Here is a 24,946-nt window from a genome sequence, read left to right as displayed (position 1 = left end):
TAGTCTGTGGTTCTGTGGTTCCTGAGACTCTTTCATCTTCACACACTCCCCTCCTGCCTCTCTCTACAGCATGAACTGTTACAGCAGCTGATCTCTCCTCCCTCTTATAGCTGGACTTGTCAGGCTGAAGTACTTGAGAGGCCCTGAGTATTGAGGAAGACTCTCAAGAGTCTGTAGTACAGATGGTTGAGCAAGTGCACGTGTAGGATTCTAGTTGTTTCTTTGTGTGGTCGACAGTATTTCTGGAAAGGCTTGTTTTGCCTCAGTGCTCATAGATAAAACAGCATCCAATCCTGGTAAGGGATATATCTGGAAAAACATTAATCATGGCAGCCAGATGGCCAGTTGCAGTGACTCACAAGGGCTTCCCAAAAGAATTCTTAGTGCACATCATAAGGGTGACATAAATATTCCTTTGATCCTCTCAGAAATTGTATTGTGATTTCTCCCTTGTTTGATTTGAAAAGGGCCTTTGTCCCATTTCTCAAGTAGTTCAGGCTTTTGTTTCTTCTGATTTTACAGCATATTAAAATTTACACGTGGCTCCCAAAATTTGCACAGATTACAGGATGGGGAGGATGTGGAAGAAGGCAATTCATCCTTTCACCACTTCTCCTTCTAATGCTGGAGGCTTCTTTCCAGTCAAAACATGGCATTGTCAGGTTTACTTATCTCAGGGATCTTAAACGTGTTGTGTGTGCTTCAACAGCCTGCAGGCAAGAGCCCTCACTGTCTCTGCTGTGCTGGAGGGAGGCTGCTGGTATTCTTGGAGCCTGATGACTGCTGCTCCACTTGAGAGCTTTTACAGCATCAAAACATTGGCTCATTTGCCACCTGCTCCCTCCCAGCCCCTAAAGGAGGGTTGTGGGTTACTGCTGTGCATCACTTGTGTGCAATGGGACTGCTGTGGCACATCACTGCTGTTTTTCTTAGTTCTTTCTGTCGGTGTCCTGAAAGCTTCTCATTAGTCATCTTGGAGGGGGGAGAAACCTCAACCCTCTCTCTTCACATTCTCATGGCGAATTTTCCAGCCTGATTTTTTTTTTTTTAAGATGCAAGCTTTGGATCCACACATGAATTTTTTTGCAGTCGTGAACAATCAGGTCAGGAAACCATGGTTTGTAAAAAAATGGGTCATTTGGGCTTCCAGGTTTGTGGCTCACTTCATTTTGCTGCCAGACTGCATAGCACTGTCTTGGCTCTGCCATGTGAGCCACGACTGCTCAGCACTTCTGGACATTTGGGCCATTTACTGGTAGGGGATTGAGAAACAGATTTAGATTCTTGATTTCTAGCTCTCTAACTTTAGAGAAGATATCTCGGATTTTTTTTGTGCAGGGCACCTAACACTGAACAGTCCCTTCTATTTTTAACAAAATTGTAAGGATAGGGTAAAAACCTGGAGGCCTCTTTGAGGTTCTTTGGAAAATCCAGAGTCTCTAAACTGAATTTTTATTTTTCTCAAAGAGATCCTTAGGTATTACTTGCACTAAACTGTGGAAGATGGATCTCCAAGCTATTCTGGATATAATCCCCTGAGGGAGTCAGGGCTTAACAAGGTATTTTTAGCCAAAGAGCACCACTTTTCCTCCCAGCCCATTTTGCTGAACAAGTAGATGTGCAAGGATGGAGACACCCAGCACTGGGGCAGGTCCTAAACTCTGCCCAGATCTTTGTTCATCTCCACAGTGGGCTGATTCCAGGCCTTCACAGGTGGCTACTCACCAGAAATATTAAAGTGTAGTGCACAAGGGGAGGTTGGGCTGGGCAAATCAGGTCTCTGAGGTGCTGGAAAATCAACATCACGGTTTGGGGTGGGCACAGGTCTGGGATCAAGTAAAGAAAGCAGAAGCACATCCTAAATTTGACTCTCACTTCAGCATTACAACACAGAGGTTCAACTCTGGAGCCAGAACCAAGGGGGTTTTGTTGTTCTTGTTGCTGTTGTGATCCTGTTTTTGTACTGAAGGAACTCTGTGCCTCTTTCTTACGTGTTAGTCTTTAGCCCCCCTGTCTGGGATCTCCCATGGCTTGGTCTTTGCTTCACAAACATATTCAAAGGCACTGAGGTCTCAAAAAAAAATCACAAAAGGAGGGAGTTAATTTGCCATTGGGTTTTTGGTTATCTCAGAACAGATCAGCACTGCTGCTGGTTAGGATCACCACTCATTTCCAGGTTTCCCCCCACATTGCCAGGTTTCTCTCTTCTCTGCATCCCCTCCCCAATTTTCCCATACTTTATGTCCTCCCTGGCCACCCTTCAGTCACCAAGTCCTGTGCAGGAGGTGTCACCCCATTGTGGCAGCAGGACAGAAGATGGGTAGGAGAGGAGCAGGGGCCAGGAGGATGCTGAGCTCTGGTGCTGCTTGTTCAGACAGTCCAAGGGGCAGCAGTGGGTTAGGGGAGCCAAGCTCTGCCTGCTTGCATGCCTGTGCTACCCCTGCACTGGCCTGGCTGTGTTTGGGCTGTGGAAGCCACTGTGGGGTGTGTCCTCCACCGTGCTCCTGGGACATCTTGCTTGGCCTGGTGCCAGCTCATGAAATCCCTGCAGGCCACTGCTGGGGTGTCTGTGTCCTTTTGTTGTTTTCTTTTCCCTCTCCCTGATTTGCAGATCACACAGACTTGGCATAACCATGACTTTCCTTGTTTTAGGTTTTCATTTAGGGAAAGGTTTCATAAAGTGCCCCAACCCATGCCTTTGTCCCCTCTTTGGGTGACATATACTCTTTGTAATAGGAGGATGGTGGCCCCACCATGGAGGTGTTTCCCTCCAGCATCACCATGGCCCCACATCAGCCCCAACATTCCCTCTCATTTCCCATATGATTCAGTGGGGACTGGGATGAGGGTGCTCATTGTCACTGAAAATGGAGCATGTTGTAAGCAGAGAGAGGGAAAGGAAACCACCAGTACTGACCTCCTTACCCTGCTAAGCCATAGCACCACCAAGCAATCAGCAGGGAAGTCCCCATTAAACACTTGGGATCATGCAGGGATTTGTGTAGCTGGTGCAGGAAGCGAAAGGCAGAAGAGCATGTCTCTGCAGGACACCTGGCTGGTGTGATGTAAGGACAGAACAAAAATTTTCCCTGATTTTTCCTTAGAAATACACCCATGAGTGAAAGGCAGTCATCCCTGTGGCACAGCTTTTGCTGAGGGTGAACTCCTTTATCTTCCTGCGAGCTGAGTGCTCTGCAGCCGTAGTGTTTGAGCACTTTTGGTATTTCCAAACCAAGCCTCTCATGTGAAACTCTGAAATCCTTCACTGAACACACAGGAAAAAAGGATCCCCTCCCTTCTCACAGTCTAAGACTAGATAGGGCAGGGTGGAAAGAGAGATAATTCAATACCCTAATTCAACAAGGGTTGCTTTTTTTTCTTGTAAGGCTATTTCTAAAATTCATATTTCCACATCCCTGCATGTGAGCCTTTGCCCAGTCCTGGCTCCTCTGTGACCTGCTGGTCAGCTGTGCATGGGGTGTCTGGAGTGCCTCCCTGTGCCCAGCATGCACTGAGGGCATCTCCCCAAATTCTGGGTCAGAGCCCTTTCCACTCATGGGTAGCTGCTCTAGGCTGGAGCCTCAGAGGCTTTGTGGAAGAAGGAAGATAGTATTAAAGTCCAGAAAGAAAGCTAATTTTCCATCAAGAGCCATCTAGAGTCTATAATTGTATATAGTGTCTTATTAAATGACACTACTATGTACTATTCTAGCACAGAGCTACCTAGAAATAGCTTCAAAGAAAAAAAAGGAAGAATGAGTTACAGAGGCCAAGGTACAGATGTTCAGCCAGCAGAAATTATCTTTCTGACATGGGAGTTTATTGAACAGCTGCTGATCTTCCCACCATCTAAGTTGATTTGCACAAAATTAAATAATAACAATAAATTAGAACACCTAAACAGATATTCAGCTATGCCTTAATTACTGTTAGGAATCTATGGTGAACAAGAACAAGACCCCATCACCTGAAATTGGTATCACAGCTGTGGTTGGCAGTGGGAAGCCCATAGAGGAAGCCACTGTGGACTGTATTCCCTCAGTTCTAAAGAAAAGGGACCAGATCTGGCAACTGCAGTGCTGGAGGTGATTTGTAGGTGCCAAATGAACATGCTCTTCATCCTGGCACAAAAAGAAAAGGCTTGGGTATGCATGCTGCAGCAGCAAGGACAAGGCTGGGTTTGGTATGTGTTATGGAAAAAGCTTTGGCTAAATGCAGGGAAAGCAGGGAGGAGGAATCTGTTAGCTCCTGGAGGATGAGTTTGCATGACAGAGGTGGAGTTAGGGGGGGCAGCTGCAACAGAGAGCAGAGGAATAGGTGAGTAAAGAAAGAATGGGTTTGGAGGAAGGAAAATGCTTTTGGTCTTGGCTCTATTAATCCTGATTTGTCAAGAAGAAGCATATGAAGGGTATACAGAGACAAGGGGCTGGCACTAAGAGAAGGAGATGGGGAGGTCTGTGCATCCATCAGCTCCAGGGGGGCAGCTAAAGATGGGAAAGAGTGATCCTGAAGGGCAGTGATACCCCAAGCAGGGCAGGGCTCCTCCAGCTCCCCTTTCTACCCTTGTGTCCATCACCTCCAGCCCAGGGAACCACTCCTGGTGTTCCCTCAGCAGCATTCGGCTTGGTTTCCACCACCTCTGCTGCAGCCCATCCCACCATCTGGGATGGAGGTGTTTTCCCAGCAGGTTTGATGCTTTTTAGGGTGCTCTGCTTGCACATGAGTGTTCAGATCCTGGAAGTGCCTAATTACTGGGGGGTGTCAGGAGCACATAGATCCCTTTGAGGGTGCTGGGTCTCCCCTTCTGGATGTGCTGTGGGTAAAGGGGAACAGTCTAGAGCAGCCTGATGGATTTGTTCAAAACCTCTCCCAATCTGAAATTGAATTAGCAGGAGATCTGTGTTTTATTTTGGTTCCTAAGTAGAAGCAGCTGGGTTGAACGGTTGGGGAGGGGGAATTAAAGAAGCTACTAAATCAGCCTTACTTTTGGGCAACTGCTTGGAGATCTCAGAGGGCTGGGTCCCTGCTTCCCATACTCTTCTACTACCATGTCTTCCCAGGGTTTTTCTTTTTCAGTTTGAAAATGTGGGTCATTGACAGAGCAGAAGTTACAGCATGCTGGAATATGTAGGTCAGGAAAACTGTACCAAGAAAAGAAAAAAAAATAATTTTTACAACTGCTTCCAGCAGGAAAAGGCCACACTGGGATTTGGGCTTTTGAATGGGATATCCTCTCCTGATCCAAGTGCCCTGGCTGAAACGCCCAGCAGTTTGTGGCCAAGAATAACAGGAAGATCAGAGAAGGGGGAGGGGGAAAAGGGGAAGGCAGGGGGTCTGACCAGCTCATATGACCCTCCATTAGAGACTTATAAAAAGGGCTGGTACGGGCTCATTTTTCATGAGTTTTAATCCCTCCTGCTTATGATGCTGAGCCAAGGGTTTTTCTGGAGAATCTGAGTCACAAGGCTTGCAGCTGGAAAGAGAGGATTGATAGCAGGGGCTCAGCAGGCACAACCATGTCTGCAGAGCTGGGAGGGGAGCAGCAAAGCCACTGGTTTTCAACACCACCACAGATGTCTTTGAAGGAATGGGGCAAAAGTGGGAGGAACACACCAAAATTTTTAGGAAGACAGCAGTAGTCCTTATGTGACTATTTCTGCTGCTTTCAGGAGCTCCTGGAGCCGAGGATTTTTACAAAGAGTGCATGTGTGTGTGCATGCAGGGGAAGCTGGCACTGTGATTTCACAGTAGGCTTAGCATACAAAGGCATGTTTGGGAGCGAGGAGATCTCTCATGAAGTTTGGTGTTCCAGCTTGTATTTGTCTGTCCTTGGTTTTATTTAGAAATTGATGTGAAAGTTTTTGGTTTTTTGTTGGTTTTTTTTCCATAGAGAGAAGGTTTTTTTGCTGGAGCTTGACTGACTAGAGTCCTGTCCCCTGTGCTGCCAAGTCTGATATCTGAGCAGGAGAAGGGAGGAGCAAGGAGAGATGCTTTTGTTCTGGCTCAGCCTCAGCACATTCCCTCACGGTATGGGCTGGGCTTCCTTTAGGCAGGAGAGCAATAAAGCTGTTCAGAGTAAAACACAAGTCTCTTTCCCAGTCCCAGTTGGGGTTTCATGTCTTTCAGTCAGTATTTCATTAGCATGTTCCATAGCAGATGCTGATGAGGGGCACGAGGTGCCTCATGTCCTGTTACATCTCTCTGCCTGCTCTTTCTGTCTGACAGTCCCAAGCCTTATCTTCTCTACTCTTTTCCCAGGATAGGTGGCAAGCCAAGGCCATTGAATTAGCTAAGTCTTGTTAACTCTAACAGGAGTTGCCTGCATGAATGACTTTACTATGGGAGTGGGAAGAACATCCATCCCCCTGGGTGCTCATCAGAACATGTCTCTCCTCAATCCTCACTGCAGACTGATGAGTGCAGCTGGTGCTTTTCTTTTTCATTTTTAATGATGAAATCTGATGAGGGGTATCTCACAGTGTGCTGGCCAAGGGCATTTACACACTGGCAGAATCCTCTCTGTGGTGAGCACTGCTTACAGGGAATGATTCCCTTACAGGTGGGGCACATGGCTTCCCTGGCCATGGTGGCATTTCTGTCACCTGAGCAAAGGAATATACCCAGACAAAAACACTGTCTGCAGCTCTCTTCAGACATTCTCTGGTTGAATCACTCTTTTCTGCCCCTTAAAGGAATAAAAATTCATATGAAGGAAGGAATTTCATTGCCTGTACCATCAGAGCTGGTTAAACAAGGCAAACCCCAAGCTGCAGCCTGCCTTCATTTCAGTGCAGGACCTGGCAATGCCTCTGGGTGTTTCCTGCACCCTGCTATCCAGACAAAGGATGCCTGGGCCGGGAGGGGGCTGCTGCCTCCTCTGGCAGGTCCCGGGGCTCCAGAGGACTGGGATACACCAAGGACACACTGGGACACACCGTGCTGCAGTGCAGGCACAGTCAGAACACTGGGCTATGCACAGCAGTCTCTTGGCTCTTCTCACGAGCCTGGATCCTGCTCCTCAGCTCCTTCCCATGCCATGCCAGCACAGCTGACCTCCCCCAAGCATCTCCAGCCCTACAATTCAGCTTTGGTACTCTTCTCATCCCAGACCTTCCCCCCAGTCGCCTGAGCTTCCCCTGCAACACTCCCAGCTCTGCCCTGTAGTTCCTGCCCTCCCTTCTGTGGGCTGGCATGTTCTCTCTCCTTCCTACTCTATTTTGCCAGTCTTGGAGATTTTAAACAGCTCAGTTATATCCCACTGAGCATCTTCAGCCAGCAGGCTGGTTCCTTTGCCCCTGGTTCAAAGGCAGCTGTGGAGCTTATTGGCAGATGTTTTGAACTATCTGCCCAAAAAACCTCAAACAGAGCTTTTTCTCCTTGTTGCATCCTTACCTAACTAAATCCCTTCTGAAAGTAGGACATGGGCTCCTAAATAACTGAGAGATTGTTTGGAAATGTTAACCCGTGTTAGGAGTGGGTGGCTAAATGAATCTGTCCTTAGATCCTTGAGAGGATTTGCCTCTCAAGGCTGTTTTGCAAGTCAGGAAGGAAAAGTGACCTGAAGGTAATAGACTGATAATGGTGTAAAGCTGAAGTAAAATGGAGTGAACATCCAAGCCTGAATCAATTTCCTTTGAGCACCTGGCTTTGCACTAAAAAGAAAAACAAGCAGAAATAACTGGGAGGGGAAAAAGCGCAAATTCTTAAAGTCTGAGGAAACTACAGGCAATATCAAGGGGAAAAAACCCCCATATGGTATTATCTGAATATTCTGAAAATGCATTAAAATTGAACCCACGGTCTCCAGGTAGTCTGGTGGTGTGCATTCGTGTATTCATCTGCAAATACCCATCTTCCATTGCTGAATGTGAGATAAAATCACAGAATGATGGTCTTTCATCCAGGCTGGACTGCTGTGATACTCCAAGCATTCTATTGGCAGATCATCCTGAAAGGCCCGATTTTGAGCTCTTAGTTTTACCCCAGTGTCTTTTGTGAATTTCAGTGGAACCAATCTAGGACTTGTAAATTAACCACAAATAGTATAAGTGTTGGCAAGCTTGGAGCCAAATCGTTTCCCATAAGGAATGGAATTGGTGCACAGACAGGCATTCAAACCAGAGTTAATAACAGGGAAAAGTTATTTTACATCTGCTCCATACAAAGTTGGGAGAGTCCTACAATGCAGAGGTGACTGGGTTTTCCTGTGTTTCATTAAATCAGACTCCTCAGTTACCTTCAAGAGCAGCAAAGAAACACTGCAAGTTCCCATGGCAGACGATGTCTGATGCCTCCAGCTGTGTGACACAAGCTGTGATGTGTCACTAGTGGGTAGTTGTCAGTTTTACCTCCTTGGATGACTCTTCCCAGCACTATCTGGGAAGTGTCACTGTCCCCTGCAGTTCACACACGGTTTTAGTGCCTGGAAATGCAACCCACATTGCACAGGCCACATCTCTGGGCAATCTGTGCCAACCTGGGAATGTCATGTCTGGGATCCTCTATGCTGGACCCAACCTCATCTCCTTCCAGCGCAGTAATTACTGATTTACACTACTGTAAAAGTGTGAAGAATTGGTTCACTCATCCATCTAAGGACTGAAAATTTTAGGAGAACGTGGGAACTGCAGTCAGCCTGGAAACACCATGATACAAACTTTCCTATAGCATTTATAAAGCAAGTTTCCAGTTTATCAGTGTGGATGGCTCAACCTCTCTGTGTTTAAAACCAGATTCATTTAGCAGACTTTAGCTCAAAGGTCTACTGTTTTACACCAAGTGCTGAGGTAACTGTAAAAGTGGGAGTTTTGTTCTAGATTCATGTTTGGTCAGAGCTCAGAACAAAGCTTTGGACTGCATTGACATAGACCAGGTCTAAGCAGCAAGTCCTTCCTGGTCCCACTCCTTCAGGCTGGAAAGCATTTGGAGCTGCTCATGGATAGATAATCAGCCTCACCTTGGGGCTGGCAGCTTTGGCAGAGGGCTGAAGAGCAGCTGGGCCAGGCTGTTTCTCTTAAAATCTCTTAAAGAAGCGTGGCTGCAGCTGCACGAGGCTGTGTGCACAGCCCCAGGGCTGCACTTAGCAAGTGTCCAGATCTGTAAAAGGTACCGTCTCAGATGACTGAATAAAGTCAGAAAAAAAGGGTTTAAAGTTACTCCTGCCATCCATAGGCAAGGTGTAAATCATGTCTACTCCTGCAGACGCCTTGGGAGGCTCCTTGAGAGGTGTTTGTTAGGGGGCAGAAGATGTCAAATGAGGAGAAACTTCTGTGGTTTGCAACCATCACCACGAGGTCAGGGGCAACCAAAAGAACAGCCAGAGGGTGATGCTACAGCCATGAGCTGCTCTGGCCAGGCCATGGGAGAGTCTCTGTTTTTTTTTGTTTTTTTTGGGTTTTTTTTGTCTCTTACTACAGAGGAAAGCTCAAAATAATACTTCTTCCTCCTCAAAGCAGCAGCAGCCCACAGGTTCCTTCTCTGCCCAGCTGGGCATACCCTTCCTCTTAAAGCTCCACTGCAAATGTCTGTCAGAGAGACCTGAAATCTCAACTCGTTCAGAAGTGATTCACCCAGGAATTGTTCCATGGTAGGAATATCCTGACCTTTTGTTACAAGTGTTTTAACTGCCCATGCCCTTCCCTTCCTGGCTTTCTGACCCGAGGTTGCCTCTGTCCTGCAAAGGTAAAAAATTACACCCTCAACGAATGTAACAATGATTTTGAACTAATTTTAGGCTTCTCATCCTGCAATGAGCTCAAGATTTACCCTGTAGAATAAGTCACTGCAAACTCTCCTGTTTTTGAAAATAGCAAGACGAAATAATTCAAATTCCCTTGTCATCAGCTCTCAAACAAGGTATTTCTTTCTTTCCTCCTCCTTTTCCAACTCTAAAAGGAGTGAACTTGCCAAGAAGATACAGACCCTGCTGCCTGCAGTGGAATAGGGCTGTAAGTTAGGTGAGAATGGCCTGAAGCAATCTGCACTACTTCAGCTTGCATTTCTATCCAGGGAGGTGGGTAAAGTCTTTCATGTTACTGTGATGAGATTAGAGGGGATGCAAGGTGTTAATTAATAGCCACTTTAAATAATGTTGACATTTTTACTTCACAAGGCAGTGATATTGGAGCTCCTGGGTACAATACTTCTCATTAGTATGAAAATCAGATCAAAATGGACATCTATTTTTTCTCTGATGGCAGATGGAATAACAGGCTGGGAGTGTAGCTGACAGGATGATGCTAAATGCCATACAAACAAATTTTTGCCTGGAAGTGAGTTCAGGCTGTTACATGCATGAGATTTTTCAGAACTGTCCTAAAACAGATTGACCCAGTTTCACTGAGAGTAGGATAGCAAAGCACCTTGGAGGAAGGTCTGGTCCATCCATATTATGTGTAAATGCATTAACTGGCAGCTTGTTTGGGAGTTGAAGGCAATTCTTGGTAGCCATGAAGGGAGTGGTTATGTAGTATTTCTTATTTTCAAAACAATTACTCATCCTCTCTGCACACACAATTTGTAATGTGCGTTGTATTGTTTACAACTCATCACTGAAAAGGGAGCAACTCCCTGAGGGATGGAAGCCGAGGGGGAAGGTAAGAGGAGAACACTGTAAATAATTGGGTGTTTTCTCATTCCCAATGTCTGGAAGGCTAATCCTGAGCTCCTTGGGGTAGGGATCCCATGATGTAAGGGGGATTTTTGTTGCAGCAAAGAAAACAGAGTTCAGATCTTTCCTTTAGTGTAAATAAATATGTGGGGGAACTTCCAGAATCAGCAGAAGCAGCGGGCATTGTGGAGCTGAGCAATTTTGTCTGTTAGGAAGATAATATCTAAATGGTCTAATTATAGCTCCAGTTCAGCATACTCGGGGAATCCCCACCATTACTCTTTAGTAGCTGCTGCTGTAAAGTTTCAGGATCTGAGCCATGACCTGCTTGATAATTTATGTTTACTACAAGCCTGTCAAACTACAAATTTTTCTATTGTTGAAGAAAATCCTCCTTTGCTGACCCATCCCTTCTCTGTCCTGTATTGGGAATAGCCTGCATCAGGAGCTGACTGAAGCTCAGGTTCCATGAGCACACCTGTGGCCTCGGGAATCACAGAAGGATCACAGGAATACTGATTATGCTGTGCCTCCACTTGACGTACAGAAAGCCTTGAGAGCTGCCCAGGGCAGTCAGACCTTTGGGCCATGTGTATGGCAACCCATTCAGGGCCTCCACTGAGCTTTTCTTGCCTTCCTCCACTCGTCTCCCAAGGGTGGATCACTTCAGTGGTGATGTCTGAGAGCTTCCCAAGTGGAGTGGGCCACCTTCAAATTATTGGACTCAGTTGATGGAGGACTCCCTGCCCTTAATTCACTGCCAAAATTCTTCTCTCCCTCTATCTCGTGTAGAGAGGTTCCAAAGCAGGGCAAGCCATGGGACCAAAGTGCTCAGGGCTGGGTTAGGGGGTGTTGTGGGGCTGCTGAAGCACCAGTTTGTCCAAGAAGTGATTCCAGAGTCCCACTTATGCACCAAGGTGCAGCTTCCACCACGAAAGGAAGTCACCCATGGAGAGATCCTGGCCTCATGGAGAGTAGGGGGCTTAGCTGACCACCAGAGGCACTGACCACCCCTTTCTGAGCCCTTTGATGTTTCCTCCAGAAATCCCTTGCATGGCACTTGCCTTATACGTCCTGTTTTATGATCCTCTCAGACCACTGTGGATCCCATAGGAATAGCAATTCCAATAGTATTAATAAATGCAAATCCCAGAAAAACCTTTTGGCAAGGCACAGGTTTCTCAGAGCAGTCATGTCTGTTCAGGCCTTACCCTGGTGAGTGCCTCAGTCACACACAGCTCTGTACTTTGCCCCTGTTATCACCTACTTGTTGTAGAACAGGAGACTAAAACCTGAACCAGATGAAGGGAGATAACAGGGCTGTTACAGCTCAGCATGAACTGGTTGATATGGAGTCAATATCCATACTGGGAATTTCCATTGGCAGAGTCACTGAGGTCCTGTTGCTTGAAGGATTGCATGACAGGGGCCTCTCTGCTTGTCTGCCTTCCAAAGTTGCCCTAACACAGCTGCAGTGGACAGGAGAGGCACGAATCTCTTGTGCAGGCAAGAGGAAGGAAGGCATAGCTACAAGAGCATTGGATCTGGAAAGTCACTGGGTGATCCTGGACAAGCACTTGGACATCTGAGTTTCTGATCCCTGTGAGTTAATGGGTAAACAGGACTGCCCTGCCTCACAGGAGTGTTTTCAGGATAAATATAGCAGAGATGAGTGGGTGGAACAGCATATTTATCCTGACAACATCATTAGAAAGGCCTAAAATCCACACAAACCCTGAGTGTATCAGAGTTTAACAGCTTTCTTGAATGAATTCCAAATGACCTACCAGACATCACTTACTTAAACACCTTCAATAAGTCTCTTTGATGTTCAGATTTCAGGATTTTTTTGTTGCCTTTGTTGTTTTATTGTTGGTTGTTGGGGTATTTGTACTTATATGTTTGAGGAGAGGGGAAGCAGCCCAGTTAGAAGCTGAGGGTGGACTTGCACTTTCTGTATCGTTGATGGAAATACTGAAGAGCACCAGTCCTGAGCCAGAGCCCTGAGAGGCACCACTTGCCACCAGCACCCACCTGCACATGGAACCCTTGGTCACAGCTCTCTGGCTGTGTCCATCCAGCCAATTCCTTACCCACTGGGTGGGCCACCCCTCAAATCCACGTCTCTCCAGCTTGGAGATCCAGGATGTCATGTGGGACTGTCACAGGCCTTAGGTGTGAGCAGAAGTCTACTCAGGTGACACCAGCTGGACTCCCCTTGTTGAGCAGTGCAGTCACTCCCTCACACAGGGCCACCAGCCTGGTCAGGCACACTTTGCCCTTGCTGTGGTTCTGCCCCATGATCTTCCCAGGCACACAGGTGAGCTCTGTAGCTCCCCAGGGTTTCCTTTCTGCCGTTTCTGAAAACAGGAGTAATGTTTCTCTTTTTCCAGTCACAGAATCAACAGAGTATGTCAAGCTGGAAGGGACCCACAAGGATCATTGAGTCCAACTCCTGGCCCTGCACAGGACACACCAACAATCCCACCCTGTGCATCCCTGAGAACATTGTCCAAACTCTGGTTGAACTAAGACAAGTTTGAGATGCTGTGACCATTCCTGGGGAGCCTGCTCAGTGCCCCACCAGCCTATGGGGGAAGAATTTCATTCACCAGGGACTTTGCCTGACCACCATGCCTTTTCAAATGTGATGGAGAGTGACTTGGGTCCAATATCAGCCAGCTCCTATCTTTTAAATTTACATTCAGCACAAGATCATAGTGGGCAAAATAGTTTTGATATCTGACAAGAGACTGCTGAGTGAGTGTAGTTTGTTAACTGGCCAGGTAGGGTGACAATCCATGGACAGGCAAAATAAATTACAACTTCATCCTAGACTCAGAGATGATGGCAGGTGGCAGGGATATTGAGGTGAGCAGCATTGCTTTCTCCCTGGATACCCACCTGGGCAAAGCAGAGCTGACCCTGAAGCTTCTCCTCACTGGCAGCTCTCTCCAGGGTTGTAGTTACACAACATGTCACAAGGAGAAGAAAAACAAAGTATTTTTATATCTCCTCACCCATCTGTACTTCCTCTTTCTGAACCAGTACTGCAAACAAAACTATCAGAAGCATCATGTTGGCAGTATTTTTAGTAAGCAGCAAGAGACTCGTGAACTTGTTCCTCATCGTCCTTGTCCCCTGTACAGACAAGAGACTGGAGAGCTTTCAGGGCAGAATCTTTTGAGGTTCTCCTATTTCTGCCTTCCAGGCAAAACAGCTGGACTGTAACAGCAGGCCTGGGGCTGACTGGAGAGGCAAGTGCTTTTCAGTTTTGAAGAATAATTCCCCCCCTTGAATGGTAATGCCAGGTTGGTATTCCCGGAGTTCCAGGGATTGCCTTGGTGTTGGATCATGAATGGCTCTGTACACAATAGCTGGCAAAGGAAGATGATGGAAACCCACAGGGGAATACAGGAAAAGAAAATAGAAAGTATGTTTATTAATTAGGAATGCTCCCAAGGGTTTCCAAATTGTCCTAAAATAGGCACACACATTCCTAAGGACATTGCAAATGTGGGTGGCAAGATCCTTCTGCTACTGTCTGGGTAGAAATGAGGAGGGAGGTGGAAAATAAACTGGAAAAAGGTATTTTCATTTTCATTCCCTGGCTTGGCTGAAGCAAGGTAACCACTATTGAATTTAAACCTGCACTCTTCCAAGAGCATTTCTGCCAAGAGCTGTGTCCTAAGACTGGTTTGCACTTTGCCACTGGTCTGACCCTCAGCCCCACAGAAGGGAGGAGCTGACTGGAGCAATTCCTGCCTCGTGCTTCAGGAATACAGATTGCACTGCTTCCTGTAACCTCTCTCCTCTGTTTCATAAAATCCCTTTTTTCACACTTTGAGCTGTCACTTCCACAGCACCTCTGGTTTTAACATAGCACCTGTGCACCCAGCCATAAAGCTCCTGATGTGGAGAGTGGCTGCTTGCCCCCATCCCACTTTCATGATGGAAAATTTTATCTTGGTGGTCTTCATTTTCCTCCTAGTCTTTTTCTTCCTGTTCCTTGCAGTTTGGATTGATACCTACCTACTACCTGAGACAACTTCTGCAGGGCTCTGCTCCTTCTTTAATGCCAAAACATTTGCTTTATATAAAGACATGTAGGCCTTGGGCTGGAGGAATTTAGAGAGGTGAAGGAGAACCTTGGTTTGCAGCTCCTTCTAATTTACTGTTCTCCATCTATCTCCCTTTGAAGCCAAAATTCCTTGATTTTAATGTGAGTCAGGCTGCTGCTTAAAAAGCCCCATTATTTCCTCTCCCTTTTCCTCACAGTTTTTAAAGTGCATCTTCCTGTATTTCACCTGAGAAATTCCATGTGTCTGCATGGAATTTGTTGGTTTTATTTTGCAGAGGTAGTAGGTGCTTATAAATAATGAATGTAGTCTGGGCTAAACTAATTTACTGTTGTTTGCTCTAATTTTTGTATTTCATGTTCCCTTGTTGAACTGTTTTGAATGATGCAAATGAAAAAGTAATTATTGAGCATTTCCCCACATTTCCCAAGCTTCCTTTTTGAGTCATTGTTTGTATGCCCGCCCTGGGAACTTAGTTTTGAACTCTTCTGCTTCCTTGCTGACATGGTCTGAAATATTTTGAAATCTGCAGGATAATTTAACCAACACATGTTTCTACCCAAGCCTTGCATTAGGTATCATAATAGTTTTTAAAAAGGTGCTACTGCTTTTTGCCACTGTTTTTTTTTTACCCTGCAGTTTATCAATAAACTGACTTTCCAAGCTTACATTTCCCCACAAAATCACTTTAAAGACTTCAGGATTATGAGGGGAGGGATTGATGGGGGTTATTTAATTTAATACAGATTTGTGTTTTGTTTGACTTTTATCAGATTCGCTTTGAAATGATACAGATGAAATATCTTACAATATATGGGTTTTCTTTCATTAGTGATGTTTTACATTCACAGAAAAATGGATCTTGCACCAAGTAGTTTATATTTATGTGCACTGTAAAATTAATTGAGTAGTCACTCTACACACAAATAAAGCATATAAGCATGTGCCTATGACACAAATTAAAAACACCTCCAAATACTTCATGTCTTATCTTAGAATCTTCTTTTGGCATGCCTAGCCATGAACAGTATTTTTAAACTTATTTGATTTGCCATGTAATTCTGGTTTCTCTATACAAGCCTGGCTATCTAAATGTGGCCAGAGATATCCCTCAGCCCCACCACTCCAGAGCAGGGGAAGGAAAAGCAGCTCCCTCTTTCCAATGGAGGCACTGTCCTGGGGCTGTGTATGTGCTTAAGGATACAGAAGCAGCTGAGTGGTGCTGAGCAGGGGTTGTAGGGCCCTACCAGGAGCTGGTCAGCCTGATTTCCGTGGATTTTCCATTTCACCCAAAGAGACAACAAGAGGTGTACATCACAAGAAAAATTACTGGTGCGTAATAAGAATCATTTAAGTAAACTGATGACTCGGGTAGGCAGAGTAATAGGATAAAGGTGGAAATGTAAGGTGTGCAGCCATTGCCATTTGCTCCTGAGAGCATCTGTCAGAGAGGAAAGTCCAGGAGCAGGCAGTTGCCTCTGCAGCCTTTGGAAGGGGCTCTGGGCAGAAGGAGCTCAGTCTGGCTGGGCTGAGGAGCAGGGATGTGAGTGTCAGGTAAGGGGGAGTGTGAACCCGAGGTTCTGTCTGGGCTTGACAGTCATCCCCACTGCAACCCCTGGGTTACATTTGGCCTCCTTGCCCCTGGCTTGGTCCCTGGGTGAAAGCCATCCCTTGAGGCTGCAGCTCTCTGTGCTCTGTGGCCAGAGGAGAGGGAGCTGTGCAGGAGCACTGGGCTCTGAACAACAGCGTAGGAAGGAGCTGAAGAGCAGCTCAGTGGGAACAGGCAGCATGGATACATTATTAGTGTCATTGTGCATAAACACAGAGTGAAGCATATGGGAAAAAGCCTCCCATGGAAAACGATGAGCTAAGTGCTCACCACTGTCACGGAGGAATGGTCCTGGGCTGTCATGCAGGAGCAGGGGTCAGCAGGGGTCAAAGACCTCGGCCCATTTTAGAAATGAAATCTTGTCAGAAAGCAGAAATGTTCACCCTGTCCCCGTACAAATCTATGCTATGCCCACATCCACGAGCAGTTCGGCTGCTCTCAGCTTGGAAAAGGCATGTGGAAATGGAAAGCATTCAGAGAAGGATGACAAATGTGGTCCAAAGTATGGGATGGCTTGCCATTATGCAAGCATTAATTGAGCTTGTTCTTTGAACCTTCCCTATTTCTTCAGCCTGGAGAGGATTGATTGAAGACATCTACAATAAATTCCAATATGTCTTGGAGAGGGTGGTTGACCACTGTCTCTTGCAGAACAAAGCAAAAAGCTGTCAAGGTGACAGGTCAGAATAAACAAGGGTGAGCAGTTTTTTCCATCAGGTGTATGATCCCAGTTCCCAAAAGTACACATTTCCAGTGGAATTCCCTGTAATAACCACCCTAATTTATCTGAGGTGCTGTTTGTTTGTTTGTTAAAACAACAAAACCAACAAAAAATCAACAACATAGAGTAAAATATGGCATGGAAGGTGATCTCTCAGGTCCAAGTGGTTCATCTTCCTTTAGAAAACTTTTCTGCTATTCGACTTACAGACAACAAACATATTTGGTCAATTTGCATGGGTTCAGACCCAAAGGAGTTCAGACTCACCCTTTCCAAAGGAGGGTTTTTCATCTGCATATCCTGGCATATTCTATTGGAAAGCAGGAGAATCTAGTGGTCTTGTAGCAACTGCCTGGTTCCCTCAATGAATCTTTCTGATGCTCCTTACTTTGATACCCCCAAGTCCTAAAGGTGGAAGTGGAAAAGGTCCAGTAGTTAAGCTTTCCTGTGGTTGGATGTCCAAAAAATGGCTGCAGCAGTTCTACAACAGCACCAATGATTGTCCCAGCTCCTGCCCACTGTCAGCAATTCTCATTTGCTTTTTTAAGCTTTCCGAAGGCAATGTTAAGCCCACACATCTTCTAACACAATAAGTCTACTTTGCTATACTGGAAAGCTGGGGATATGCACAATTGTTTTTCTTGAGAGAGTATTAAAGGCTTTTATTCTCGGCACAAGTGTGGATCCACTATACAGCCTTGTCACAAATCAGGAGGAGAAATTGTCTTTTCTTCCCTTGCAAGAAATCTAACCTATGTGAAAGTGCCAAATACTTACAAGTGAGGAAAGCCTATGAGCTTGGTCCAACACCCTTAACCCCTGGCAAAACTTTCATTTTGTAATGTGACCTGAAGATAAATTACTCTAACAGGAGGTATGAAGGTAAATTAAAAAACGGGTGTTAATTTGGAGTGGGTGTGAATTTTGAAATGGATAAAACTTCCCTTCCTTTCACTGAGTCTGGATTTGCTGCTTTTCCCGTACCTGTGGAAGAGCAGGTGTCCCATTCAGCTCAGCTGGGAGCCTGGGTGTGTGTCCTCAGCTCTCAGTCCTGCCTTTACCTGTTCTTTTTACCAAATCAAAAACAAGCCCAGAGGAATTTTAACCTGCTGTTTTTGTTCTGTTAACAAATACCAACCACAAACCTGTTTTTCTTGCTTCCCTGATGGAGAGGGAATGACACTATATGGAGAGAGAACTGATATTTGTGCTTGTGGAGGTCAGGAAGGCTGGAAGGGTTAAACAGGCCTGCGTTTGAAAGCAGTGGAGAAAAAGAGCATGACAGCAAAAAATACTAAAAATAAAGCCAAAACATGAAAAACAAAGACAGACTTGGGCAAAAGCTTTTTATGGGAAGAGTCGTATAAACATATGGGATAAATTACACGGAAAGGGCATGGAAAAAAACCATCTTAAATGTATATTTAAAAGCAAAAGAGCAAGGGGGGAGAAGAAGAGACAGGCGATGTTGCTAAATAAACATGATGAGAAAGACAGTGCAGGAACCAGCAGAAAATGGCAGTGAAAGAGCAAAGGACTACTGGGGCCAGGAGTGCTCTGCTACCCTGGTTTGTCCAAAGCCTTTGTAGCACCTTTCCTGCTGGATTTAATATGGATACACACGGAAAAGAGAAGTAAAACACCTGATCCCTCCTTGGGGGAATTCCTGTGGACTACAGGGCAAGGGGGAGAAGTAAGAGGAAGGGAACACAGTACTCCTTACAAAACATTCCCCTTGGCTGCCACCCAAGAATTCCTATGGGAAACCAAAGTGCTTTTGGCATGTGTGGTGCTAAAACAAACCTTATCTATGCCACAGAAAATTAGATTTGCAGTGATTATCTGCACACACTGACGAGGGCAGCTGCACCCTTCACTGATCTGGTTCATACCTGCTCAGCTCCCCAGCTTTATCCCTGCTTCCAGCCAGGGCTCATCGTGGCTGCAGCACCACTGCTGAACTTAGCTTGTCCTTGTCTACACTTGCAGCTAATTCACATTCTGCCCTGGTTCAGCTGCTCCTGTTGCTGACACCTGTTGTCAGCAGTCGGTAATTTCTTTTTTTAGGACAAGCCTACATTGCCCTGGAGCTCAGAGAGGGCCTTAAATTAGACTTAATTCTATTCAGATGTAGTTAGCAGTATTTAATTAGCACAGTCCTAAAGTAAAAGTCAGTCTATTCCTTGGATCGCTGGAGTGCATTCTGGATACTTTCCATTCTGCTGCAGGAGTCTGACTTATTTTTTTTTTAATTTATTTTTTAATTTTTTTATCTTTAGCCCGAGAAATATGCTGGGGATTTTCAAGCACTTCCAGAATAGGGGCCACATCTTAATAGACAGATTCCTTTGCAGATGGCTTCCTGCTTGCTTGCAATTGCAAAACTCCACTGAGGCAATTACCATGATTGCAGACATGGGAATGTGACATTAGGAAAGCATTTAATGTATTCTCAGCATCTGTTACAGTGCTGCTGCAAATGGAAACCTCAAGGAGATGCCAGCACTATGGGCAAGACTTGTCTAAATTTGGCTGACTAGAAGTTCACATCCAGTCTGAACTCGACATGCAGGTACTCTCCACAAACAGACACAGGCACATCCAGAGGGTGATTCACCTATCCCAGCTGGTGTCCCAGAAAAGAGAGAGGACTTGTCTTCTGATGGTGTGGGAAAATGAGTAGTTTAGATGAGGAATCCCATTTTACACAGCTAAAATGAGATGACTCGAACCCTGTGCTCTGTGATAGCTGCGATTTTCACAGACCACTGGAAACTGCCCCAGAAATGATAAGGCAATGCTATTTCACCTCCATGGACTTGTAAGCTGACAAACTAGGGGATCTTCTGCTTGCCAGAAGAGTTCAGTTTCCCAGAATGTGATGCAGCAGCTGGCAAGAAGATACTCTGTGGGAATAAAGAGAAAGGGGGATGTATCAGCAGTAATGGAGACAAATCTCAGCCTTCAGATTAAAAGCCTGAGCTGTGTTATCCAAGTAGAGAACCATAATCTGGAACTATTTCTTTTAACTTTGCTGCTTTTTCATGCATTTTCTCCCTTATTTCTATGAAGGTGCCTACACCATATGGCTACAACATCATGCTACTTGAATCACTGCTAAATGGATGTTCAGAGAAGACTATTGAACTGCTTATCTTAGAGCCTGTTAATCCTTCTCTGGTGAAATATTTTCATTTCACATGACATAAGTAAATATCAGAACAAAAGAAAGAGACATAGAGAATTAATAACATACATATTATATTACATATATATTAGAAAGACCTGTGTTTCAGGCCCTGAACTTGAAACAACCCCAAAAGACAAGCAGGAAGTCCCAGGCTGGATGAGCTTGTTGGCTGGGGTGCAGGTGGGATCTGAAATGGGGGGTGTTGGATGAGCTCTGTGCTGTAGGAGAGGACACAGCCATGATTTGAAGGGATTGATTCCTTGTTTTTGGAAAGGATGAGTTTGAGCATCTTCATGGCTGTGGATCTTGAGAGGAAAGGCTGCTGAAATGGTGCAGACTCATCCAGCTGAGATGGGTCTTCCACACAGCCTGGGTACCACAATTTAACGAGGTTTCACTTCCCTCATCCCCTCCTCCTGTGGGTTTTGGGGCTTGTGCAAAGCTTGGTGTTCCTTGCAGTTCCATGGTTTCCAGAAGAGCCTGCAGCAGCCCTGGGTGGTGACTAGAGCAGGTCTTGAGGGCAGCAGGTCTCAGGCCAGAGCTTCCCACCTCAGCCTTTCCTAATACTCACCCACTTAGATCCTTGCTCAAGGTGCTGCTTCAGCTCCTCACACGTTCACTCACATTGTGGAGAGCTGCAGGATCCAGAGACCTCACAGCTTGTGAAAACATCTCATTCCTTTGGGGGATCTCCTTCTCATCTTGCATGGAAATGCCAGCTGGCAGGGACCAGCTGAGGACTGGCAACTCCCTCCATGGCTGAGCACTTGGGGCCAAGACCTGTCCTGTCAACACCGCTGTTGGTGGGGTTATGCTGTGAACCACATCTGGGACCTACACTGAATATTAAACAAACCCCCACTCTGTCCCTCCTTTATTACTAATTTACCCTGAGGCACTTCCAAGGCCTAGCTAAAACCTTGCCCAAGAGAAGCATCCACTCCACCGAGGGAGAAGGTGAAACCAAGATGAAAACGTGCAGCTGGATATGGTGAAGGAGGAAAAAATGTGACTTTGAAGAATATCTTAAGAGTTTTGTTTTGGTGGACTTTTTACAAGAGTCTATGCCTAGATTTTAAGAAGTTAGCCTGAAGCTTGGATTTATGTGATTAGTCTCAAAGCAGCTGCTAGGGACAAACACACTGCTTCTTTGAATTGAAAGTACCTTTGAGTACTCAAAGTACTTAAAGTTCTTTGAGCCTTTTGAGTATCTCAATCTGTCTGGCAGAGGGAATCCCATCCCCTACAAACACTCTGATGGGGCACTGTCACAGAAACCATCCAGCTCCCCTTCTTTCTTCTCCAACCCTCATTCCCTCTTCTATCACAAACATTAGCATGGCTCTGTGCTGACACAGGTTGGGGCAGTAGTAGTGTAGTTACTACTGAGTTTAGCATCTTCTTTCCTTCCTCAGAAAAGGCCACTTTTTGACCTCCTTTTTCCTCAGTGGTCAAAGTGCAACAGTATGTAGCAGTGCTTCAAAATCATCTGGATTATTTCCCTTGCACAAGCCTTTTATTTTTGTTAATTTCTTTTCTTACATTTCAGCTTCATTTTAAAGCAATTTTCATTGCTTAAAGTTGAGGTAAGAAAAAGTGGCAAAGGATGGAAACCTCTTTAATTTGGCTTTGCGACATTGTAGCTGTGAAGGGGATGGTGCAGAGAATTGTAATGTTTAACCCTGCCCTCCTGGGGCCAGGAGCTCAGCTAGGGGTTGCTTTTGGCACCAAAGTCCATCCCTTTTGTGTGTGCCCATCTGTAGGACACACCACGCTGCCCACTCCTCCTCCAGGATTTTGGGGAGCTCTGTCAGGCCATGGGGCACACGGGCTTGCAACAACTTGCTTATGCAACACAGGCTGTATCTGCTCGCTGCTGCCAGATTGTGGAAATCTGCAAATAATTGCAAAGTCTGCCAGTTTAATTGGATTGTGGTGTATTTGCACAGATGGGTGAAGTCTTCCAGGCCAATATTTTCCAGAGTGACTTAGCAGTCTCTCAGCTTTAAGGTACTCAGTATGTGAGAACATAGAAGCAATGGGTTTCTGCAGATTTTTTAAAGAGAAGCACCCCCAAACTGAAGTAATCCAAACCATCAGTCACCCAGAAACCCCTTGCTACAGAGACCTTGCGATGGGGGATCTTTCACAGTAGCTTGATGTAAGCCAAACTAAATTCATAAAAATAATACAAGACATTTTAACACATCATTTGTTCAGCAGAAAAATCCAGTGTGAATGTGTATGTGTGCAGGCATTTTTACAGGAAGTATAATGAAGAAACGAATATTTGTAAAACAAAAGAGGAGGAAAAGAAGGACGTTTTATTTCATGTGCAAGTCGGCTGTTGTTGTTGTTATTTTTTTTAATGAGGTACAAAACGTTACTGTGGAACATTATCCCTTTGTGTTCTGGCCCTTTTCCAGGCCTAGAGTTCAGTACTTACTGGGGAAAAGAAAGCCTCGGACTTGACTTTCTGAAAGATAGGCTGTTATCGCTTGTTAGAGGTCAGAAAGGAAAAGAATCAAATTACTTATTAATTAACTACAGACTCTGTAAAATTGTTTAGAAGTAGCTAGCCCCCTGGGCCCAAGCTAGAGATGTCCAATATCCGAATGTACAAAAGAAAAACAGTTTATTAGCATTGCCATCAGCTTTTTCTACCAAGAATTCACAGGGAGACAAGAAAGCTGTAGAAGATGCTGCTGTTCTCACCGAGAGATTCCACTAAATCACCCTTACAAAAATCTGCAATTTGTGAGAAGAAATAAACGGCTATTTTAAAACATTGCTGGGAACATTCACAGAAGCAGTAGGACCAACTTAATTTCGATTAAATCTAAACATTTTTCACAGGCAGCAAAATTATGCAGTTACATGATATTGATGTAACTATTTTTGAGAACGTGACCTTGGAGGTCTGCACGACTGTAATGAAGTCGAGGTGCCCTAGTGCTAAAGTCAGTCTTGAAAACAGGACTTCAGTAGCTTTGAACCTAATCCATCTGGCTTTGGAAAGTCTTCCCAAATACTTTTCCAGATCGTATGTCCAGAGCTGAAGTCAGCTTCTCCTTTGTGTAGCTAAAGTGGACCTCAGCTCCTGGTGTGACACCCTCTGCTGTGTCAATTAGCTTTTGTCTTAAATCTCATGGTCCTGAAGCCATGCTGCTGCCAGAATCCTTGAATCGTTCCTTCTCAGCAGAATGAACTTCTGGTTTCTGTGGGTAAGGAGGAGGCCTTAAAAGAGCAGAAGAAATTATAAAGAACGCCAACATTTTATTTTTTTGAAAACCCAGCATTATGAAATCCCTGAAGCCACTTTGCACCCTCTGAGCCATTAGATCCCACCCTTGCCCTTCCCACCAGGCATCCTGAGAAGGCTTCTTGCCAGCTACCTTCTAGAGCATTAGAGACAGGTTTTCAAAAGTGCTTACACACCTGAATGCCTTGGAAGAGCTGGCCCTGACTTCTCAGCAGGCTTAACTTGGCCTGTTGGGTGGCTGACCAGCCTCTTCTGCATACTGAGAGTTAGAGTTTTTATTTCTAACTCTGGGCTGAGCAAACCAACCATACCAGAGCGAGGCAATTCCAAGGAAGGGTCTAGCAAGGTCTCACAGTTTGCTCTGAAGATTTGCAAGAAAGAGCTCCCTACTGGCCTGGGAAACTCTGGCTGCACTCAGGTTCTTCAGCCCCCTTGAGACAGCAGAGTGCTGTAGGCTCAAAAAGACACCCACAGGACAGATGAGGGCTTGGGTTAATTTTTGTTAGTTTTCATTGGTTGTGAAGGCCAAAGGAGTTCTGAGAAGTTGACCATGGCTTGAGAGTGCTGGAGACCACCAGGAATAGAAAACCTTCTTTAAGGACATAGTTACAGAGATCCAAGGAACAATTTTTGAGTCAGACCATAACTTTTGCTGCTTTTGTGATTTCCCACTTGTCTTTTGCAGGCTTGGGATGGGGAGCAACAGAAGAAAAGGAGACTTGCCAGGGCCTCTCATAGTATTAGCTCTTTTGTTGCTGTCATTCAAGTCAGTTATTAAATATAAACCAAGATATTTGCAATGATAACTGTCCTTTGCAAAATCTTGAGTGGAAGTTGTTCTCAAAAAGCCTTTCAAACTCGAGATAACAAGGTGACAAATCCTTTAAATGATGCTTTCAGGTACTCCTCTTTGAATAAATGTCCCAGTTTAGCTGCTGGCAGCCAGAACAAAGCAACTAACCAAGCAGCTTGTGAGAGTCAAAATCACAGCAGATTAGGCTCTGCTCAGAGAAACTTTTAACTCCTTAAGAGGGAAGCCCAGAACAAGTGCTGGTAAATAAAAGGCCTCTCTTCTCCCATCTTTCTCATAAGCCACTGAAATCATGGCCACAGTGTATTTTGCAATAGACTGGCTACAGTGAAATAATGTTTGCTTTTTGACTTGCCAGCTTGCTGTACTTTTTTAGGCTTGGCTGGTTTAGGTCAGTCATGAACAGGGTCAGGAGCACTGATACAGCCCATTGGTAACTGGGCTCGGGAGGCTCTTGCCCTGGCAGGGCCATTCTGGTAGGCACGGCTGGAAGGATGGTGATAGAGCACTTCTTTTTACAACGACCTGGAGTGACAGGACAAGGGGGAACGGGTTCACACTGACACAGAGCAGGTTTAGATTGGGCATCAGGAAGAAATTGTTCCCTGTGAGGGTGGTGAGGCCCTGGCACAGGTTTCCCAGAGAAGCTGTGGCTGCCCCATCCC

Source organism: Sturnus vulgaris, chromosome 5, assembly GCF_052056855.1.
Source record: "Sturnus vulgaris isolate bStuVul1 chromosome 5, bStuVul1.hap1, whole genome shotgun sequence".
NCBI lineage: Eukaryota > Metazoa > Chordata > Aves > Passeriformes > Sturnidae > Sturnus > Sturnus vulgaris.
The sequence above is the reverse complement of the archived record's forward strand: the minus strand, read 5'-3'. Positions refer to the sequence as shown.